The 20,941-nt window shown below is 41.6% G+C and overlaps 1 long non-coding RNA gene across 2 annotated transcripts in view; it reads left to right on the top strand.

Annotated features, from left to right (window-relative positions):
- The window catches only part of LOC134607846 (uncharacterized), a 125,899-nt gene that overhangs the window by 56,101 nt on the left and 48,857 nt on the right, over positions 1–20,941 (top strand). Inside the window, exon 2 of one of the 2 annotated variants that reach the window (XR_010090698.1) lies at positions 6,521–6,645. This is a non-coding gene — a long non-coding RNA (uncharacterized LOC134607846). The remainder of the gene's footprint in view (positions 1–6,520; positions 6,646–20,941) is intronic. The other variant, XR_010090697.1, reaches the window with a different exon arrangement.

Below are 20,941 nucleotides of genomic sequence, written 5' to 3'. Positions count from 1 at the left end.
GTTGCCAACAGGCTGGTAATAATTAGCATATGTAAAAGTATATATATATTAGTTTCAATATTCAAACCTATAATTAACGGTTTAATCAATCTATTCTATACCAATAAATGGCTTATTGGGAACTGGTTAATCCCAATATTGATGATCAGGTCTAATTTTATTGAAGCCTTGGTTTAGATGCTCACCCAGTCTCTACTCCTTAAAAAATCATTAAAAACCCACTTCTCTTAAAAATTCCTCTCTTGCAACTGTCATTAGTCTAATACTATCCTTACCTTTTGTGTCACTTTACCCCACTCCCTCTAGCTTGTAAGCTCATTGGCCCTCAACCCCTCTGTTCCTGTGTGTCCAACTTGTCTGGTTACAACTATATGTCTGTTCGGCCACCCATTGTAAAGCGCTGCGGAATTTGTTGGCGCTATATAAATAATAACATAATAATACTATGTTGATGAGCCAATCCCGGGTGTACAAGCAGATAAGCTTTAGAGGGGAAGAAAATGTATAAATGCAGCTCATAGCCTATAGTTAACCAAAACATTATTTGGATACACAACAAAGCTTCATCTGACAAGATGGTACTATAATTTCTAGATAATGTTTACAGTACTAATAGATTGTAAGCTTGTTTGAGCAGGGTCTTCTTCATCTCTTGTCTTTGTCAGTATTTTGTGTGTCACATTCATCCATTTTTTTTTTAATTGTAAAGTGCTGAGTAATATGTTGGCACTATATAGCTGCTGCTGCTGCTGATAATCTAGTATATACAATATGCACACATACTTCTTCGTTTTAATACCTTGAATAAAACCTAAATTTGTTTTCCAAATGCAATTTTGACACTGCATTTTTATGTCATTTATTTAACCGAAGTAATATGTACCAAGATACGTTTCTGAATGTCTAATACGGGTAAGTGTTAAGTGTATGTTCATTTGCGATGTTTTTCATTAAACAGTTTGTGGAGAATTGACTAGAGTAGTCGGGGGTGTAGATTAAACTCAGACTAAACCAGCCAAACTGTGACTTTAGCGCAGTTGAGAAATGTTTTCAGATTAGCTACTTTGCCCTTAATTCAATTACCCATACATCAGGGTTTAGTGTACAAACACCTCTGTTTTAGTAAAAATAGCCAAATTGGAAAAACATTCTCTGGAAGGGCTCTGTTTCCATAAAATCTGTACTGTTACAAACTGAAATTCAAATGACAAAATTCAAGCTAAAATAGTCAAACTTCGACTATAGCCGTTGGTGATTTTTTACCGACTGTAGATAAAATCCCTTAGTAATCAGCCCTGTCTCCTTGCAACAAACCACAGCTTTCATTACAAAGTGTATACATTTGTGTTTCCTTGCTATGTGGCAATCATAGCTGGCTGGATATAAATATAGACTTCTGTGTATGCTCATGTAATAAAAAGCCAACATTGTGCAAGACCTAATGTAGCTAATTAGTACATTATGACCTGTCTGATACCCATTATCATTGTAACCACAAAACCTCCAGGGCTTCATTTTTTTTTTTTAGAAGTCTTCCAGTGAATCTTAAAGATTAGTTTTGTGAATTTAGAAAACTCCACCGCAGCATTTGTGGTGTTTTCCCTCTGGCAGTAAACACAAATTATAGCTAATAAGCAACGTTTGACAGCTATAACAACTTTACTCGGTGCTCTTTGATCTTGTGGAAGTGCATGCCAGACCGCTTCCGAACTCTCAAATCCTTTTGTAGAATATATAATTATGCATTAAATAAATTAATTTCATATTAAGGTCTGCAGAGAACATACATTTACATTTGCAATTACAAACCACAAACACCTGCTATTTCTATTAGGTAGTTGGCCTTGTTGTGTTTATTCACTAAATAGCTATAGAGAGCATGCCATCTCCAAACATGTGGCAGACGTGTTCTTTTAGTAAGCTAATGAAAATAGGATTAGCCTACAGACCAAAATTACATGTATAAAGGCTATATAGCAGTTCTATATTTGCTGGTCTTTGAGTTAATTTCCTGTCTTAAAGAGATACTCTAAGCACCAAAACAACTTTAGCTTAATAAAGTAGTTTTAGTATATGGAACATGCCCCTGCAGTTTCACTTCTCGATTCTCTGCCATTATGGAGTTCAATAAATGTTGTTTCTGTTTATGCAGCCCTAGCCACATCTTCCCTAGCTCTGACTCAGACAGCCTACATGATTTTTTTGTTTTTGTTTATTTTAATCAGATGTGGCACCACAGTGTGTTTTCTTTAAAAGTTTTTATCTCCCGCTCTGTTAATTGAAGTTTCATCACACACAGAATGCTACTGCAGGTTACAGTGCAGGAGATAAGAAATTCTATATTAAACAAACTGAGCATTCAGGGAAGTTTAAAAATGTTTTGACATTTTAAAATAGTTATTGCTCCCCAGATTTTTGGAGCCTATACTCACCGTATTGCGCATCATAGATTGTGCGTGTCAGACACATCTGGAGTAATGAAGTAAGCCATCTCCAACCTAGTCTGTTACTTTATGCTCTGACAAATGAAGTTTTTCCATGTAGACTACATTTTTCTCTCCATTTGTTAACACTCACCCCCCAATGGGCAAGTTGCTACTGAGAATCTTTGTAACAATCAATTAAAAGGTTCATATTTTGACTAGTCTTGGGGTCAGCTCATTTGTTAAATACCCAGGTATGTGGATTAGTCACTTGTTTGTAAAGACAAAGCCTGCACATCTGATTTCAATGAAATGGCTCCTCTGATGAAGACACGCTGTGTTCATCCTTACATGTAAGAGTTGTGCAAGACTAACACTCAGCATCTCAACATCTGTTTCTGCTTGTGAAAGCGTAAAAAATAAATAAAAATCTTGCAATGTGTGTAGCTTGGCTGTCTATATCTGTAAATTACCGGTGTGACATAATTTGTGTGGTTTCTTCCCCAAAGTGTTAAAAACATCTAGTTCTTGTAGATATCTTTTGCTTCTCAGTGTATGTTTAGTACATGGAATAAGTGATGCTTGAAATTCCTATTATAATGCAGATAGACTGTTATTTAGCATAAATCACCTTAGTATGAAACTGGAAGATACAGTGAGGGGAAAAAAGTATTTGATCCCCTGCTGATTTTGAACGTTTGCCCACTGACAAAGAAATTATCAGTTTATAATTTTAATGGTAGGTGTATTTTTAACAGTGAGAGACAGAATAACAAAAAAAATCCATAAAAACGCATGTCAAAAAAGTTAATTGATTTGCATGTCAATGAGTGAAATAAGTGTTTGACCCTTTCGACTTAGTACTTGGTGGCAAAACCCTTGTTGGCAATCACAGAGGTCAGACGTTTGTAGTTGGCCACCAGGTTTGCACACATCTCAGGAGGGATTTTGTCCCACTCCTCTTTGCAGATGCTCTCCAAATCATTAAGGTTTGAAGGCTTACATTTGGCAACTCGAACCTTCAGCTCCCTCCAAAGATTTTGTATGGGATTAAGGTCTGGAGACTGGCTAGGCCACTCCAGAACCCTAACGTGCTTCTTCTTGCGCCACTCCTTTGTTGCCTTGGCTGTGTTTTTTGGGTCATTATCATGCTGGACTACCCATCCATGACCCTTTTTCAATGCCCTGGCTCAGGGAAGGAGGTTCTCACCCAAGATTTTACGGTACATGGCCCTATCCATCGTGCCTTTGATGTGGTGCAGTTGTCCTGCCCCCTAAGAAGAAAAAGCATAATGTTTCCACGTCCATGTTTGATGGTGGGGATGGTGTTCTTGGGGTCATAGGCAGCATTCCTCCTCTTCCAAACACAGCGAGTTGAGTTGATGCCAAAGCGCTCTAATTTGGTCTCATCTGACCACAACACTTTCACATCTGAATAATTCAGATGTTCATTGGGAAACTTCAGATGGGCCTGTACATGTGCTTTCTTTAGCAGGGGGACCTTGCGGGCGCTGCAGGATTTTAGTCCATGGCATAGTGTTACCAATTGTTTTCTTGGTGACTATGGTCCCATCTGCCTTGAGATCATTAACGAGATCCTCCTGTGTAGTTCTGGGCTGATTCCTTACCGTTCTCATGATCATTTAACCTCTACGAGGTAAGATCTTGCATGGAGAACCAGACCGAGGGTGACAGTTATTTTGTGTTTCTTCCATTTGCGAATAATCACACCAACTGTTGTCACCTTCTCACCAAGCTGCTTGGCGATGGTCTTGTAGCCCATTCCAGCCTTGTGTTAGGTCTACAATCTTGTCCTCGACATCCTTGGACAGCTCTTTGGTCTTGGCCACGGTTGAGAGTTTGGAATCGTATTGATTCCTTCTGTGGACAGGTGTCTTTTATACAGGTAAGGAACGGAGATTAGATTAGGAGCACTCCTTTTAAGAGAGAGAGTCATCCATTAGCAGAACTCAGCCATGTTTGTTATGACCGTGCCATTTGAACTGAAATGTCAACAAATGTTAGATCAAGCAATATATGTCAAACTACAGTCATGATAAGTATTAAAAAATAACTGCTTGCATGACGTATTATTGGTCCAGTAACTCTGAATTATGCCCTCGCTACTTCATGTTAAGCTGAAGGCTGCTCATCAAAAAAAAAAACTTTTTAAAACCCTTGTAAAACTCTTCCTGATTAATCATTCACAGACTTTTAGTCTCTATGGGAGTAGAGGTGTCATTGAACATATGAAATGTTTCTTTATTGGATAGGTTTTACCTTGAGGGTCATTAGAGCATCTCCTCAAGTGAGGCATTCTACAATATGAGCGACCTGTCTGTGAATTCATGAGCGAATGCATTTTAGGTGGCTATTAACAGTATAGCTAAAACTATCATGTGCTCAGTAGATGACATGGAAATGCTCTAAATCTGAGTTGGCTGAAAGGTAAATCCTCCAGCTGTTGTGGAATGTCTTGTATCAGCTGTAACAGTGAAGCTCAATGACCAAGGGATCTCTTCTTCACAGCACCTTGCAAAATCCACTAATTCTAGAGAAAAGTAGGTAGGCAGGGCTGATGTTTATAATTGGATAAGCATCAAAAGCTAAATCACAGAGTGCATATGTTTTTTTGTTGGTTTTTTTTTCATGAGACGCAAAGCTGTATAGTCTATTTTCTTCCATTTTAAGGCTCCCCTTTGGTTTTGGTTTACAACATTTCATGGTAGTTTTATTTTACATTGGAACTTGTTAGAGCAGGATGTAGTGCACAGACCTGATAGAAGGGTGTCACCAGTGACATGAATTGCGCCACTGGTAATGCCCATAATGGGTGGGCCCTTCTAGGAAAAGCGGTTGCAGGTTACACTTGCTGAAGAACTGAACGGGCCTGACTGGTCGGCCCCCAACCTACAGGATCTTTTAGATAACACCGCTGAAGCCCTTGCTGCAGAGTAATATTGCAGATGTGCTCATGCTGTGCGGCCTGAGGACAGTTGCTTGATGTCTGTACTGTCAAACTGAAATTGGAAGTGTTGGGTTGGCCTTAGATTACACGATTTCTGCCACTTTAACCATGTATAAATTTAGGTACATGTATTGAGCTGCTCTTGTAGACACAATTGACCACTATGTCACAACATTGTCAGGTTTGATCAAGATGTGAGGTATCTTAATGTACTCAATATTATTAATATTATTAATATTATTATTAATATTATTGCCATTTCTATAGCGCCAACAGATTCCGTAGCGCTTTATAATATTATGAGAGGGGGAATTTAACTATAAATAAGACAATTACAAGAAAAAACGATAGGTTGAAGAGTACCCTGCTCAAACGACCTTACATTCTATAGGAGGTGGGGTGTAACAGACATTAGGATATATGCATACTATATCTATTATGTGTATAACTGCCAGCATGATCTGTCAAAGGATACTTTGTTTTTAAATATTTCAAATGTTTTTATCTAAAAATTAAAATACATAAGTCTACATATTAAGGTGAATTCGGTTTGCTGTGTTTCAAGTTTTAAAGCTATTTATGAGTTGTCATGATTGTGTTTTACTGACAATGTATTTGTTTTATGCTCATCCTGAAGATTGTATTTACCTTTGGAGTTCTCTGTTTGTTTTCTAAGAAATGTGTACATTACCAGATATGCGTGCACCAAGTCAATGCACATTCCAATGTAAGTTGGACGCAATCTATGATATATATTTTGATCTATAATTTTGCTAGAAATTTGGCAAGCAATATACAATCTGATTTTGCACTACTTGCAGCAGACATTTGCCATTTTTATAGCTCAGGTTAAATTGTACAGGAAAATTTACCAATGTTCTATTCTGTCCTATCTGAAGGTTTGAGGATGATGGGAGTTTTAGTCAGGCAAGTAGAGAACTAGTGATTATTTGCATAGTCTTTACTAACTTCTTTTATTCACATTAAGCATTTCTTCTTGTAATTGGCTTGTTACGACTTGTGCTGTTGTAACTTGGTTGTGTGTTTCATTTATTGCGAGTTGATATTTTAAACTCTAGTTACATTTGTATATTTTGATGACCGTATGTTTTTTTTTTTTTCTTGCAAGGTATATTTTCCAGTACGTTTGGTCATTTGAAGAAAGAATATTCTAGAATATTGTTTGACTGGCATACATCATGACTCTATATTAATGAGTGAATTTTGTGGAAAACCAATCATTAGAGTTCAGAGGTAAGCCAATCAAAACATCTATAATTGTATTACTACCTTTATTAAATTGCTTCCCTCACTTCTTAACAATGAAATCCTGTAATCTGTGTTTTTGCTCATTGAGTTATCTTCACCCCTGATTCTTGTGTGTCTTTTATTTTTGATTTTTTTTTCCTACTGCTTTGCTTTTATAAAAGGGGAGAGGAAACTGTTCATCACTCTAAAAAACATATACCCCATCAAAACAGTTTCAGTGATTCTCTATGAAGAGCATTCTATAGACGGAGCTAGGCTAATGCAGCCCATGCGCTGTAGGAACACAGTGCTTCTCTATGAGACATATTGGATTGACCAAAGGGATCCTTAAAGGACCACTATAGGCACCCAGACCACTACAGCTCAATGAAGTGGTCTGGGTGCCAGGTCCCTCTAGTTTTAACCCTGCAGCTGAAAACGTAGCAGTTTCAAAGAAACTGCTATGTTTACACTGCAGGGTTAATCCAGCCTCTAGTGGTTGTCTCATTGGCAGCCACTAGAGGCTGCTTCCGCGGTTCTCACTGTGAAATCCGTTAGAAGATGCTGACATCCATAGGAAAGCATTGAGTAATGCTTTCCTATGGGCGTTTTTCATGCGCACGCGGCTCTGACCGCGCATGCGCATTCGGCTCCACTCGGGAGCCAACATCAGAGGGGGAGGAGAGGTCACCAGCGCCGAGGGAGCCCGGCGCTGGAGAAAGCTAAGTGGCTGAAGGGTATTTAACCCCTTCAGCCCAGCGGGAGGGGGGCCATGAGGGTGGGCGGGGACCTAAGGACTATGTAGTGCCAGGAAAACGAGTTTGTTTTCCTGGCACTATAGTGGTCCTTTAAAGGGACACTATGGTCACCAGAACAACTACAGCCTATTGTATTTGTTCTGGTGAGTATAATCATTCGCTTAAGGCTTTTTGAAGTAAACACTGAGAAAATGCATTGTTTACATTACAGCTTAGGAATAACTCCACTGGCCACTCCTCGGATAGGTACTAGCGGTGCTTCCTGGGTCAGTGTGACATTCAGTGTCTCTGCCCTCTGCATGCACTGAACATTTGTCATAGATATGCATTAATGCAATGGAAGTCTATGAGGACATGCTTATTGGCCAGGGCAGCAGATAGCAGGCAGGTCAGGGGCAGAGGCAGCAGCTGCACACTTGAATACAAGTAATAGTTTACTGTATTTAGGGAGGCAAGAGGAGGTCAGGGGGGGGGCCATAGGGCTGTTTTTTCACACTATACTGTCAGGAATGCATGTTTATGTTCCTGAACCTATAGTATTCCTTTAAAAGCGAGGACTTTTCAAGAGCTGAACAAAACTGATGCAAAGAGAACATCTTGCTACAGGATTAGGGTTTTGTTTTTTTTCTAATAATCTATACATACAGAACACTTGTTGGAGTGTTACTTAGGTTAAATTATTTTATTTATTGTAATTTCTTTTAAAGAAAAATAAAACCAGTATTTTTCTATCTAAACTTCAACAGTGTTTTTTTTTCTCTTACTTATTTTTAGTAGATAAAACTTGCTTCAAGCCATAAGTCGGCTGTTCTCTGATGTATTTGTCAAAAAAACATTTCGCAATATCCTAATTACAATGAGAAATGCAGAAGAAAAACATTTTATCCACGTTTGTTTTTAACATGTTCACAGATGTTTGTTTATTCAGTGGACACCTTAATCGTCACCACTTGTTCCTTGTGGTTTGTCGAACCTTCCACCATTAGTCCTGGGAGCAGCCATTGCTTTCATATATTTGCCTGCTGCCAGCAGGGTATTGTTAAGTTTAGATTATCCTTTTTATTTTGTTGTACACATCCTTTCCACGACTGAACAGTAGCAATGACTCCAGCAGGTGCAAGTCTCTGCCTCTTAGTGGTTTCATCTGAATGAAACACCTATAGATGCGAAGGAAATCTTGCTATCTCTGGGGATTGTCTTTTGTCTGAATGTTCGCACTCTATTATCAGTTTATGTTGCTGTTACAAAGCGTATTGACAGTTTGGCAGACCTGCACACTTAAACTGGGAAACAACGATACAGCAGGATCATGGGGAAAACAAAACCTCCCTGAACTAGCATCAAGCCAGTCTCTCTAGAAAATAAAACTAGGTCATGGGGCTGGGGGTTCCACTGAAAGTTCTGATTTAATGCAAGTTTTTTTTTTTACCTTGCTTTTCAATTTCTATGTAAATTTACTTTGGCATTCCTTGTCGTGCTGCCTAGCTAGCATTAGAGGAGTAAATCAAAGTTTAAAAATATCTACCACCGTGTATCCCATTTGAAAGTGGTAGTCTCTCTCTCTCTCTCTCTCTCTCTCTCTCTCTCTCTCTCTCTCTCTCTCTCTCTCTCTCTCTCTCTCTCTCTAAAAATAAATAAATAAATATGTATATATGTGTATATATATGTGTATATTTCTGTTTTAACTTACAAGTATGCAGTCACTGACCTGTATGCTGGAAGCATTTCCTTTGTTGACCTAATTTAATGGATCAGTGACATCATATGAATTTCGTGTACTGGTGACATCAGATGAGTCAGAGTGGAATGCATGCAAGCAGTGTTAACAAGTAGAGATAGTAAGAACTTGCTGTCAGTGCTTTGTTCATCCTAGTGATAAAAATTATTTTGTTTTCTGTCTCTTTCAGACTTCATTATGATATTGCTTTATCAGTTTTGTACACTGAGCAAAATGATAAACGCAACACTTTTGTTTTTGTCCCCATTTTTCTTATCTAAACTCAAATTTCTAAGACTTTTTTTTTCCTATGTACACAAAAGGCCTATTTTTCTCAAATCTGTGTTAGTGAGCACTTCTCCTTTGACGATAATCCATCCACCTCACAGGTGTGGCATTTCAAGATGCTGATTAGACAGCATGATTATTGCACAGGTGTGCCTTAGGCTGGCCAGGCTGGCCACAATAAAAGGACACTCTAAAATGTGCAGTTTTACTGTACAGATTTAGACCGATCAAGACAGATTTGTGAACAATATTTGAGAGAAATAGGCCTTTTGTGTACATAGAAAAAGTCTTAGATCTTTGAGTTCAGCTCATGAAAAATGGGGGCAAAAACAAAACTGTTGTTCAGTGTATTTATGTTAAAACAGAGAAACTCTTACAAAATTCTTCCCTGGGTCTCTTGATTTCCGACACAGATCGTCTGCCACCTGTCTCCAAATAGCACTGATCATTTATTTCTTGTGTATCCGTTCTCATTTCCAATTTAGATTGCAAGCTTTACAAGGAAGGCTGTCTACACCATCTGTCTGTTTTAGTATGTCATAAATATGTGTATCTCTCCGTAGTAGTGCACAAATTATTATACTAACAAGGCTTCATGGGCCACAAGAAATCAATAGACAGCGCTCACTGCTTCTCCTCAGCATTCACAGAGATGCTCACAGTATGAATAGGAAAGTGAATTTGTCTGGTTTCATTATTTTACAAATATACAATGCTGAGGCAACAGGCTGGCCACATGCAAGCAGACACTTTATTTTCTGTGTTGTACATGACACCTGCGCAAGGCATTACATTTTTTTGTCATTTTCTCTTCATAAGAATTAATTTGAAGGAAAATATCACCCCCAAAAAATTCACTGTACTACTTAGAAAAAGTGTTTTTGTTTTGATTTATACAGCTCCATCATATCCCACAGCGCTTTACAATTTTAACGTAGTGGGACTGATACCGGAGAAACTGACGGAAGCCAAGCACAGAGAGATGGACACAGGTTTCTTCAGGAAGGAAGAGATTCTTTATTGGATCACCGATCGGGACTCAGAGGGACTAGCGTCACCAAAATACAGCAAAGTCTGAGTACTGAATACATAGAGTACATTCCTTATATAGCACTGTAGCTCCTCCCACAATTAACTACACCCACACATACCCTTAACCTATTTAATGAATAGAGTCTAAACTCATCCATCCGGTCTAACCACGTGGCTCATCTGATACAAAGGAGAGGGACGCGTAATTCCAGTTCTTACATTCCTGCACCTGGTCAGTACAGTGATGACAGTATCTTAGCTACGTGTAATTAACCAACTGATACTACAAACACATATACATACATATGCCTTGTGGCAATCTTAGCCTGCTAAACTTGTATTTTACTGGAATTACATCACATTCCCCCCTTTGATGCCTCTGATATTTCACAATTACTTGAGGCATCACTTAACCTTGGTTTGCATATACCTCAGGTTACCATGAACCAGACCAGACTTATCTTATGATGTGAATCTTCAACATTCATCTTCTTGCATTGGTTCTCCCTGATCTAGAGCCTTATACTTATATATCGCCATTATCTGTGCAGCAGCCTTCCTCTCTGCTATACTTCCTATCAGGCTTTGCACAGACCTAACTACTAAGGGTATAAGACACGGTAGGAGTAGACACAACAGTAAAATCAGTAGGACTCCACCTACCACTGCCTTAAGCCCTCCAAACCACTCATACCAGCTACCAAACCAACTACTTGGATTGTACCCTTTCCATACCTGAGTAGGCACATGCGCTAGTTTAACCATATGGCTAGTAAGCTCAGCTATTGCTTGCCCTTCGTCATCTATTTGAAGACAGCAATTACTTAGGTTAAACTTCCCACATACACCTCCCTCTACTGCCAAAAGGTAATCCAAGGCTAATCTGTTTTGGTAGACTGCTGTCCTCATCCTGGTGTTATGCTTCGCTAGAAGATTGAGCGCTTGTGATGTCTCATTTGTGATAATCTCAACCACCGCCTGTAATCTTATAATACGGTTGAGCATATAAATAGGGGTTCTATAACCAAAGGTACCATCCTCAGCCCACGTGGCTGGCCCATAATAATCTATGATACGCTGGGGAGGCCATTCATCATCTTCCCAGGCGCCTATCTCTATGGGTCCCCTTTTCTTCCTATGATTCACATCATACACTTTAACACCTAAAGTCTCACCTGTTTCAATCGGTAACAAGAAGAAGGATGGTTTGAGCATACCCAACACACATGCCCCTTCCCAGTCCTGTGGCAGCTCCGAATAGGCTTTCTTACCACAGATCCAGTACAAATTTGCTGGGGCTCTCCAAATAGATGTGATGGATAGATCAAACCACACATCCTTTAAATTGGCATATCTAGCAAACGGGTTAGATGGTTCTGAGACATTTGAAGCCGACCACCAAGTTGTATTCTTTGTATCATCATCATAAGCTTTTTGCCCTAGACAAGTTAATTCTCCTACAGAAGTATTATACATTATTCCTTTCCTTGCTATGCAAACATAACCTATGATGGAGGTCTTTAATCTCCACTCAGATTTACCTCTAACACTCATATGATAATCGGCTTGTGTAGATATTAATTGGTCAACTGCCTCAGAACCGGACATTACCTCCTTTGCTTCCCAAGGCCATTGGTCTCCCATGTTAGTACCTCCACACACATAGCAGTTGGTAACATTAAGACTACCGGCAATACTTTCAGCTAGATCAATGAACAGGTTTTTAGCATTATGGGGGATCTTATTATCTATACTCATCTCTTCGTAAAAGGAATGGTATACTTGATGAGTCTGGGAGGATACCGTATCAGTCTCTATTCCTATAAACAATAATGTCCCAGGATCTAAACCCGTCCCGTATATTTGAAACCCAAATAAATTTCCATACTTATCTAAGAACTTGTCGGGGTTATTAATGAGTATATGGACTGGGTTGCATTCCATAGACTTACAATAAGGGCTAGTCGGCAACTTAGTCACTATCATGTCTTTGTCTACTGTCTGTCCCCAAGTTGCCCACCCCACACAAGACCAATATGGGCAAAAGTTATAATCTCTATTTGGGCATCTAGGACTTACATATTTATTTTTGCTACTGGGACAAATATATTTATCGTTAGACCCATACGTCCTCTCCCATCTAAGATCCCCACATACATTCCACGGCTTTCTACCACTCGATATCGCTTTACACGCATCAAATAGCAGAACACCCGAAGAATGTACGGATTCTAACACCGTTTTATTAATTAGGGTCCCCTGAGGATCTCCATTCCTGAGAGTCAACCAAATTGTACGAGGTTGATACTCCGGACTGAAGCACTTAGGTTCTCCTACTCCTAAATGGCACACACTATAATCTATATTTAAGTATCTACATCTCGATACATCTCCTTTACACTCGTATTGTGAATGCCAAATTAGGGTTTGGGAAATATGGTTACCTGTTCTCGTAGTCTTAATGCATACCTCACAGCTAGGAGTGTCGGTACCTCTACCTTCCTGAATATAAAAACACATATAAATAAACACTATCAAAAGCACATCTTTCGCCGTCATCCTCAGTCTTCGTCCGTGCGATGGCGCCTCAGCTTCCAGGATGTGAGGGGCTGCAGGGAATGGAGTTCTGCTCATCTTCACAGGTGTCCCTTCGAGACTTTCCTGGCTTATACACTATGTGATGGTAAGCGGACAGGCTTTATTATGGCCTTCTCACTCACACCTGTAACAATAAAATTTGTAATCCACAATAATTCCTCGTTACTCCGACTGAGTAGTGCGTTTTAACCGGATCTTGCAGGGATTCTCTGGATCTGCTGTAACTTGCCAAGAATCGACTGCTGCTGGTTTAACCCTGGAGTGATGTATCCACGGAGTCACTTCTGCTACTTTTATTGCTGTAGGGGTAGACAAAAGAACAACATAAGGACCTCTCCACTTGGGCCCTAACGGTACATTATTCCACTCTTTAATCCACACTTGATCTCCTGGATGATAACTATGAACAGGGGGATAAATATTCACAGGTAATCTATCTTGTACCCATTTCTGTACCTCCTCCATAGTCTTACCCAACTCTACAACCTGCTGCCGGGTAATTCCTTCTCCCAACTGACTCAAGTCCCCCCTTAAGTTACCAAGTACGGGAGGTGGTCGCCCATACATGATTTCAAAAGGAGAGAGGCCCATCCTTCTGGTAGGGGTACTGCGGATTCGCAATAAGGCTATAGGTAAGAGAACGTTCCACTTAAGTTGGGTTTCCTGACACATTTTAGCCAACTGGTTCTTTATAGTTCTATTCATTCTCTCTACCTTACCAGAACTCTGGGGTCTATATGCAGTATGAAGCCTCCACTTTATACCAAGCATATGAGTCAGTTGTTGTAGGCACTGGTGAACAAAAGCTGGACCATTGTCCGATCCTATAGAACAGGGTAGTCCATATCGGGGTATTATTTCTCGTAGCAGGAATCTCACAACTTCTCCTGCTTTCTCTGTACGAGTAGGACATGCTTCTACCCAGCCTGAATAGGTGCACACAATTACCAGCAGGTAACGATGTCCACCCGATTTAGGCATCACTGTAAAGTCTATTTGTAGATCGGACATGGGGAGTCCCCCCATAAACTGAACTCCTGGTGGCTTTACTGGTCCTTGTCTTGCATTATTCTTAGCACACGTTACACATCTGCGTACAATGGCCTGAGTCAAGTTGGACAATCTTGGTATGTAGAAATGTTTTCTAAGAGATTCTTCAGTACTGTCTCTCCCAGAATGTGTCCCGTTGTGATAATTTTGGACAATTTCTACCGCTAGCGATGCTGGTATAACTATTCTTCCATCTTCTAGCTGATACCACTTGTTCTCCAGATACTTTCCCGGTTCAGTCTTTAACCACTCCTCTTCTTGAGCTGTATAAACTGGAGTCCATTGGGACAGTGGAGTTGGTATAAGAGCAGCTATATGCCCTACATACTCCTGTCTTCCTGATTCAGCAGCACGCTTAGCTGCACTATCTGCCATCCGATTTCCCTTGGTTACATCACCATCTCCTCTCAGATGCGCTCGACAATGTATGATACCGACTTCTTTCGGCTCCCACACTGCTTCCAATAGTTGTAGGATTTCAGCTGCGTACTTGATTTCTTTGCCTTCTGAATTCAGTAGTCCTCTTTCTTTATACAAAGCTCCGTGGGCATGAGTGGTTAAAAACGCATACTTAGAGTCCGTATAGATATTTACTCTTAAACCTTCAGCCAATTGTAACGCTCGTGTTAGTGCTATTAATTCTGCCTTTTGTGCTGATGTTCCTTTCGCCAGTGGCCGAGCTTCTATCACCTTGTCTATTGTTGTCACTGCATATCCTGCATAGCGGATCCCTTCTTTCACATAACTACTGCCGTCGGTGTAATATTGAACATCGGGGTTCTGGATGGGAAAATCACGAAGATCTGGTCTACTTGAGAATACTTCATCCATTACTTCCAAACAATCATGTTGACTTTCAGTAGGTTGTGGCAAAAGGGTAGCTGGATTTAAGGTGTTTACAGTCTCTAAATGCACTCTTGGGTTTTCACACAACATTGCTTGATACTTGGTCATACGGCTATTACTAAACCAATGATTTCCTTTGTAATCCAACAACGTCTGTACTGCATGTGGGACTCGTACATAAAGTTCTTGACCCAGAGTGAGTTTATCGGCTTCAGCTACTAGCAGGGCGGCTGCAGCTACGGCTCTTAGACAAGGTGGAAGTCCGCTGGCCACTGCATCCAATTGTTTAGACATGTAGGCAACAGGTCTTTGCCATGATCCCAAGTACTGTGTCAATACTCCCACAGCCATTCTTCTTTGCTCGTGTACATACAGGTAGAATGGTCGTGTGTGATCAGGTAGACCTAATGCTGGGGCACTCATCAAAGCCTTCTTCACATCTTCAAATGCCGTTTGCTGTTCTTGGGTCCATAGGAAGGGGTCGTGCTCTGTACCTTTGATAGCTGCGTACAGAGGTTTTGCCAGTATCGCATAGCTGGGAATCCATATCCTACAGAAGCCTGCTGCCCCCAAGAATTCTCGCACTTGTCTTCTATTCTTGGGTATTGGTATTTGGCAGACAGCCTCTTTTCTCTCTGGCCCCATAATTCTTTGACCTTCAGAGATATGGAATCCTAGATACTTGACAGTTGGCAAACACAACTGAGCCTTCTTTCTAGACACCTTGTATCCTGCCTTCCAGAGAATGTGTAGTAGATCGTGCGTTGCTTGCTGACAGATTTCTTTTGTAACTGCTGCTATCAACAAGTCATCTACATATTGTAACAATACACACTCTCCTGGGATGGACTCGAAATCCAATAGATCTTGACTTAGGGCTGAACCAAATAGGGTAGGTGAATTTTTAAACCCTTGGGGCAGTCTTGTCCAAGTCATTTGGCGTTTTGAGCCCGTTACAGCGTTCTCCCATTGGAAAGCGAAAATACATTGACTTTCTGCGGCAATTCGGAGGCAAAAGAAGGCATCTTTGAGGTCTAAAACTGTGAAGTAAGTAGCCCCGCCCGGAATTAAAGCAAGCAGGTTATATGGATTGGGTACAACTGGATGTATGCTAACAACCGCATCATTGACTGCTCTTAAGTCCTGCACAGGTCGATACTCATCTGTGCCGGGCTTTTGAACAGGCAGCAATGGGGTGTTCCAGGGGGAAGTACAGAATTTTAGGATACCATACCGTATGAACTTATCCAGATAGGATTGGATGTTCTTCTTAGCCTTCTGCGGAATGTGATATTGTCTTAGGCTCACTGGATAAACCCCATGTTTCAGTTCAATTTTTATTGGTGGAATATTGCGGGCCAGTCCTGGTGGGTTGTTCTCTGCCCAAACTCCTGGTATGTTAAACAATGTCTCATCACTCCTAGGGTTTTGGCTAGTCAACACTGTATAAAGTCGCCACTCTTCTTCCTTTGGTACGGATAAAGTCATAATACCTGAAGGTCCATTAAACTTTAAAGATGTTGTTCCATCTGGTAGGAACGTAATCTGCGCTTGTAATTTGGATAGCATATCACGTCCCAGCAATTGGACTGGACATTCAGGCATATAAAGGAATTGGTGTTTTACTACGTGGCCTCCCAATGTACAGAGTCGACTTTTAAGAACCGGTCTTTCAGCACTTCTTCCAGTTGCTCCTATCACAGTAATAGTCCTTCCAGATGGAGGAGCAACTAGATTAGTCACCACTGAATGTTCAGCACCAGTGTCGATCATGAACGCACTCCTTTTCCCCCCTATTGATACATCGACCATAGGCTCCGCTCGACCAAGGGGGATGGAGCCCGGTCGGTATCAATAGTCCTCCATGACCGTGTCAGCCAATCCTACAAAGTCCCTACCTTCTCTATCGCGAGACCTTTGCGCTGCTGGAATATACCTGTCTTCCCTAACACTTCCTCTGTTCCCATTACTCCCTCTATAACCATTACTCCCTCCGGGACCTCCTCTACCTCTCGCTCTGCCTCTAAAGTTTCCGTAGCCTGCCCTGGGTTGGTCTCTCTCGTACTGCTCTCTTTGCGGACATTCGTTCCTCCAATGCCCTTCTTCCTTGCAATACGCACACTGATCCCTACTCAAAGGCTCCCTACTCCATCTATTATTGCCTCTATCTGGGCCCCGTTTATCTACGCCTGCGATCGCTACCGCTAGCATATCAGCCTTTTTACGCATCTTGCGCTCCTCCTCTTTCTTGCTTTCTGTTTCCCTATTCATATAGACCTTATTAGCTACCTCCATTAGTTGGGAGATTGACATACCTGCAAACCCTTCTAACTTTTGTAGCTTGCGCTTAATATCTCCGTAAGCTTGGCTGACAAAGGCGGAGTTAACCATTCGGGAATTGTCTGCATCTTCCGGATTAAAGGGGGTGTACAAGCGGTACGCCTCCAATAATCGGTCATAAAAGACACTGGGCGCTTCATCGCTTTTCTGGATCACCTCAACTGTCTTCGACATGTTAATGGCTTTCTTTCCTCCGGCTTTCATGCCAGCAATTATAGCGTCTCTATAGGCTCTGAGTTGAACCATATCAGCACCATTTACGTTCCAATCGGGATCAGTGTTGGGATAATGTGTTGCGGCCCATGCTGCTGGATTAGCTTGGTTCAAAGCACGGGCTCTATCCTCTAATGCTTTAATGGCTGCTTGATTTATTCTTGTCCTTTCCTCATTGTTAAATAAAGTCATTAATAACTGCTGGCAATCAGCCCATGTCGGATTATGTGTCTGTACTATTGAGGTGAACAGATCAGTCATGGCTTGTGGTTTCTCAGTATACGAGGAATTATGGGTCTTCCAGTTTAAAAGGTCGGTAGTGGTGAAAGGGACATATACGAAGACAGGGTCAGCGTGTGCCATTTGACCTGCGGCATCGATATAAGCTGACCCGGGATTTAAGCGAAGAGGCATCTGATAGTGCTTTAATTGTTGGGCACCAGTCAACTGTCGGGTTTGGATGGGGCTACGTAGGGAAGCGTCAGTCATGGGTTCCGGTCGGGGAGATATAGGGTATGGGGATGTGGGAGGTTGGTTTTGGGAAAAGGTAGTGAATAGAACACTTCGGGCCGAGCTAGATGAAGCTTGACCGGAAGTCTGAAGTGGCGCCAAATCAGGATATTCGTTTCTAATGGGGGTGGGTTCTGGTTCCGGAAGGGGAGATTTAGTATGAGGGGGGGTGGATCCTGTACTGGAGGAGGAAGCGGAAGTGGATGAGGGTAATGAGGGAAGGGTTACAGGACTTCCTGTATTTGCGTCACTTCCTCTTACCGGAAAGTAAGGGGGCGGCAAAGGGATCTCGGACTCAGGGGGCGTGTCCAAAATGGGCCTAACACCAGCCCTAGTGGACGAACAAGTCCTAGCTACCATGAGGCGACACTGTTCCTCGTGGCATGTCCGGAGCCATTTTGGCGAGTCATTTACGGCCTGTCTCCAACAATCAATATAAGGAAACTGGCCGTAAAGTTCAGGCCTACCTGATACAGCCACGTGTAAGCGCTGTACCAGAGTTGGATCCAAACTGCCACGTGGCGGCCATGCCGCAACCAAAGTAGGCCACTCCCTAGTGCACAAAGTGACCAAACGTACAGGGGACATCTTAACCCCAAAATCACAAACTTTGAATCCCTTTTTAAAATTCTTAACCATACATCCTAAGGGATCCGGAATCGTTGACTGCGACGCACCCATATTTAACAGTGGAACGTCGTCGACAACGATTACTATACACGCGTACTATTCAACAGTCACACCCGTTTCCTCTGGCAACAGCACCACGTGGTATGGTTACCAAGTGAAACGTACACAATAACAATAAACACTCAGGGAATTCCCATACACACACAGCTGCTACACCAGTCACTATATAATCAATATTATGCCCTTTGGCGTAACTACACAGTCACCCACGCTATAATTCTCTATATACGAATTACCCGTCTATAACACACCCCAGTAACATCGTCTTTTACAAATAGCGGTTACAGTACGGTTAGCATAGGTCAAAGCACAAGTTAAGGTCACAATACAATTATTAGTGGTTATGGTGTTAAACATGCAATGGACGACAATGATTAGTACTTATTATACAGTGTCAGTAAATATACAGGGTTATGGTACCGTGCACTATATTACAGCAACACACTATTAACACTCTCGCTAGACGGCTGAGCTCGCGCTATCTAACAAGATATACACTTTACTAAACAATCATTAACACATTTACAATTCCCAACTAAACTATTGGCCAGTACCTTGAATGGACTACCTAAAACTATATACACCCGTTTTGGTTAGCCACACTGCCCAATCACCACATATACATAGCGAGCTAGAGAACCGAATTTACACAGGCGCCTCTTAGTCGCACTATACAACGAGCTAGAGATCCGAATTTACACAGGCGCCTCTTAGTCGTACTATCAAAAGTCTAGTGGGTTCCAAATTTACACGCCTTCCCACTTAGCCCAGATAGGATGAGAACTAGCGAACCGAATTTACACAGGCGCCGCTTAGTCTCCCGGTCCCTCCGACCTAGCGAACGTAATATACACCCTAGAACGCTAGTCTAGACAAGACACCGGTGTCCGGCTAGGGCTATTTACACCAGGACCCCGCCTGACTAACCAAATCAAACGGTCTGACTAAAGAGCGTTCGATCGAGCGGTGCGCCTTCGCTCCTTCCCTCCGACAGAGGGGGCAGATACAGATTCAAAAACCCCTTTGGGCCTACCGCACAATCGGTATACCCCTAGCGGGTCCTGCCGTCTAAAACAGCAGTTATCTTACCTCCTCGTTCCTGAACCTGAGTTCACACTCATCGACGGGGACACCCCAGCACTTCTCACGTAGAGGCCGATGATCTCCTGGACAACAGACCAGTGGCGCCGAGACGAAGGGAGGTCCACGCAGAAGTTCAGGGGTGCAGCCGTAGAGAACGTGGGCAAAGATAGACCGTCTCACGCCTCTGCCTCTCAGCTACCGTTGAACGATGAGCTTCCCGGCCAATGCACCAAATGATACCGGAGAAACTGACGGAAGCCAAGCACAGAGAGATGGACACAGGTTTCTTCAGGAAGGAAGAGATTCTTTATTGGATCACCGATCGGGACTCAGAGGGACTAGCGTCACCAAAATACAGCAAAGTCTGAGTACTGAATACATAGAGTACATTCCTTATATAGCACTGTAGCTCCTCCCACAATTAACTACACCCACACATACCCTTAACCTATTTAATGAATAGAGTCTAAACTCATCCATCCGGTCTAACCACGTGGCTCATCTGATACAAAGGAGAGGGACGCGTAATTCCAGTTCTTACATTCCTGCACCTGGTCAGTACAGTGATGACAGTATCTTAGCTACGTGTAATTAACCAACTGATACTACAAACACATATACATACATATGCCTTGTGGCAATCTTAGCCTGCTAAACTTGTATTTTACTGGAATTACATCACAGGACGACAACAAATAAGAGACAAACTAATAACAGCAAATAATAGATCAACTGTTGCAAAGGTTAACTACTGAACACACTGCTTGGAGTTTACAATTCAGTATTATTTAATAAATAATACACAGCCTGAGAATTTCAAGCATTACAAATTACATTATTTTGGTATGTATGTTTTTACTTCTTTTCACACAATTTGGCCAGTTAGTAGTGTGTGTGGAACTGCACTCACTCCCATAAATCTGAGCCAGGGTGCTTGCTGAACCGGAATCAAACACCAGATTTCCAAAAATTAATAAAGTAATAGAGGTCCAGGCACTCCTTGGTTCAAGACCGGTACTTTATTAGGAACAGCAACGTTTCAACCCCAAAAGGTCTTTGTCAGGCTTGACAAAGACCTTTTGGGGTCAAAACGTAGCTGTTCCTAATAAAGTACCGGTCTTGAACCAAGGAGTGCCTGGACCTCTATTACTTTAACAATTTGGCTAGTTGTCAAATC

This window comes from Pelobates fuscus, chromosome 4 (genome assembly GCF_036172605.1).
Source record: "Pelobates fuscus isolate aPelFus1 chromosome 4, aPelFus1.pri, whole genome shotgun sequence".
Classification (NCBI taxonomy): domain Eukaryota; kingdom Metazoa; phylum Chordata; class Amphibia; order Anura; family Pelobatidae; genus Pelobates; species Pelobates fuscus.
The sequence above is the reverse complement of the archived record's forward strand: the minus strand, read 5'-3'. Positions and strand labels throughout refer to the sequence as shown.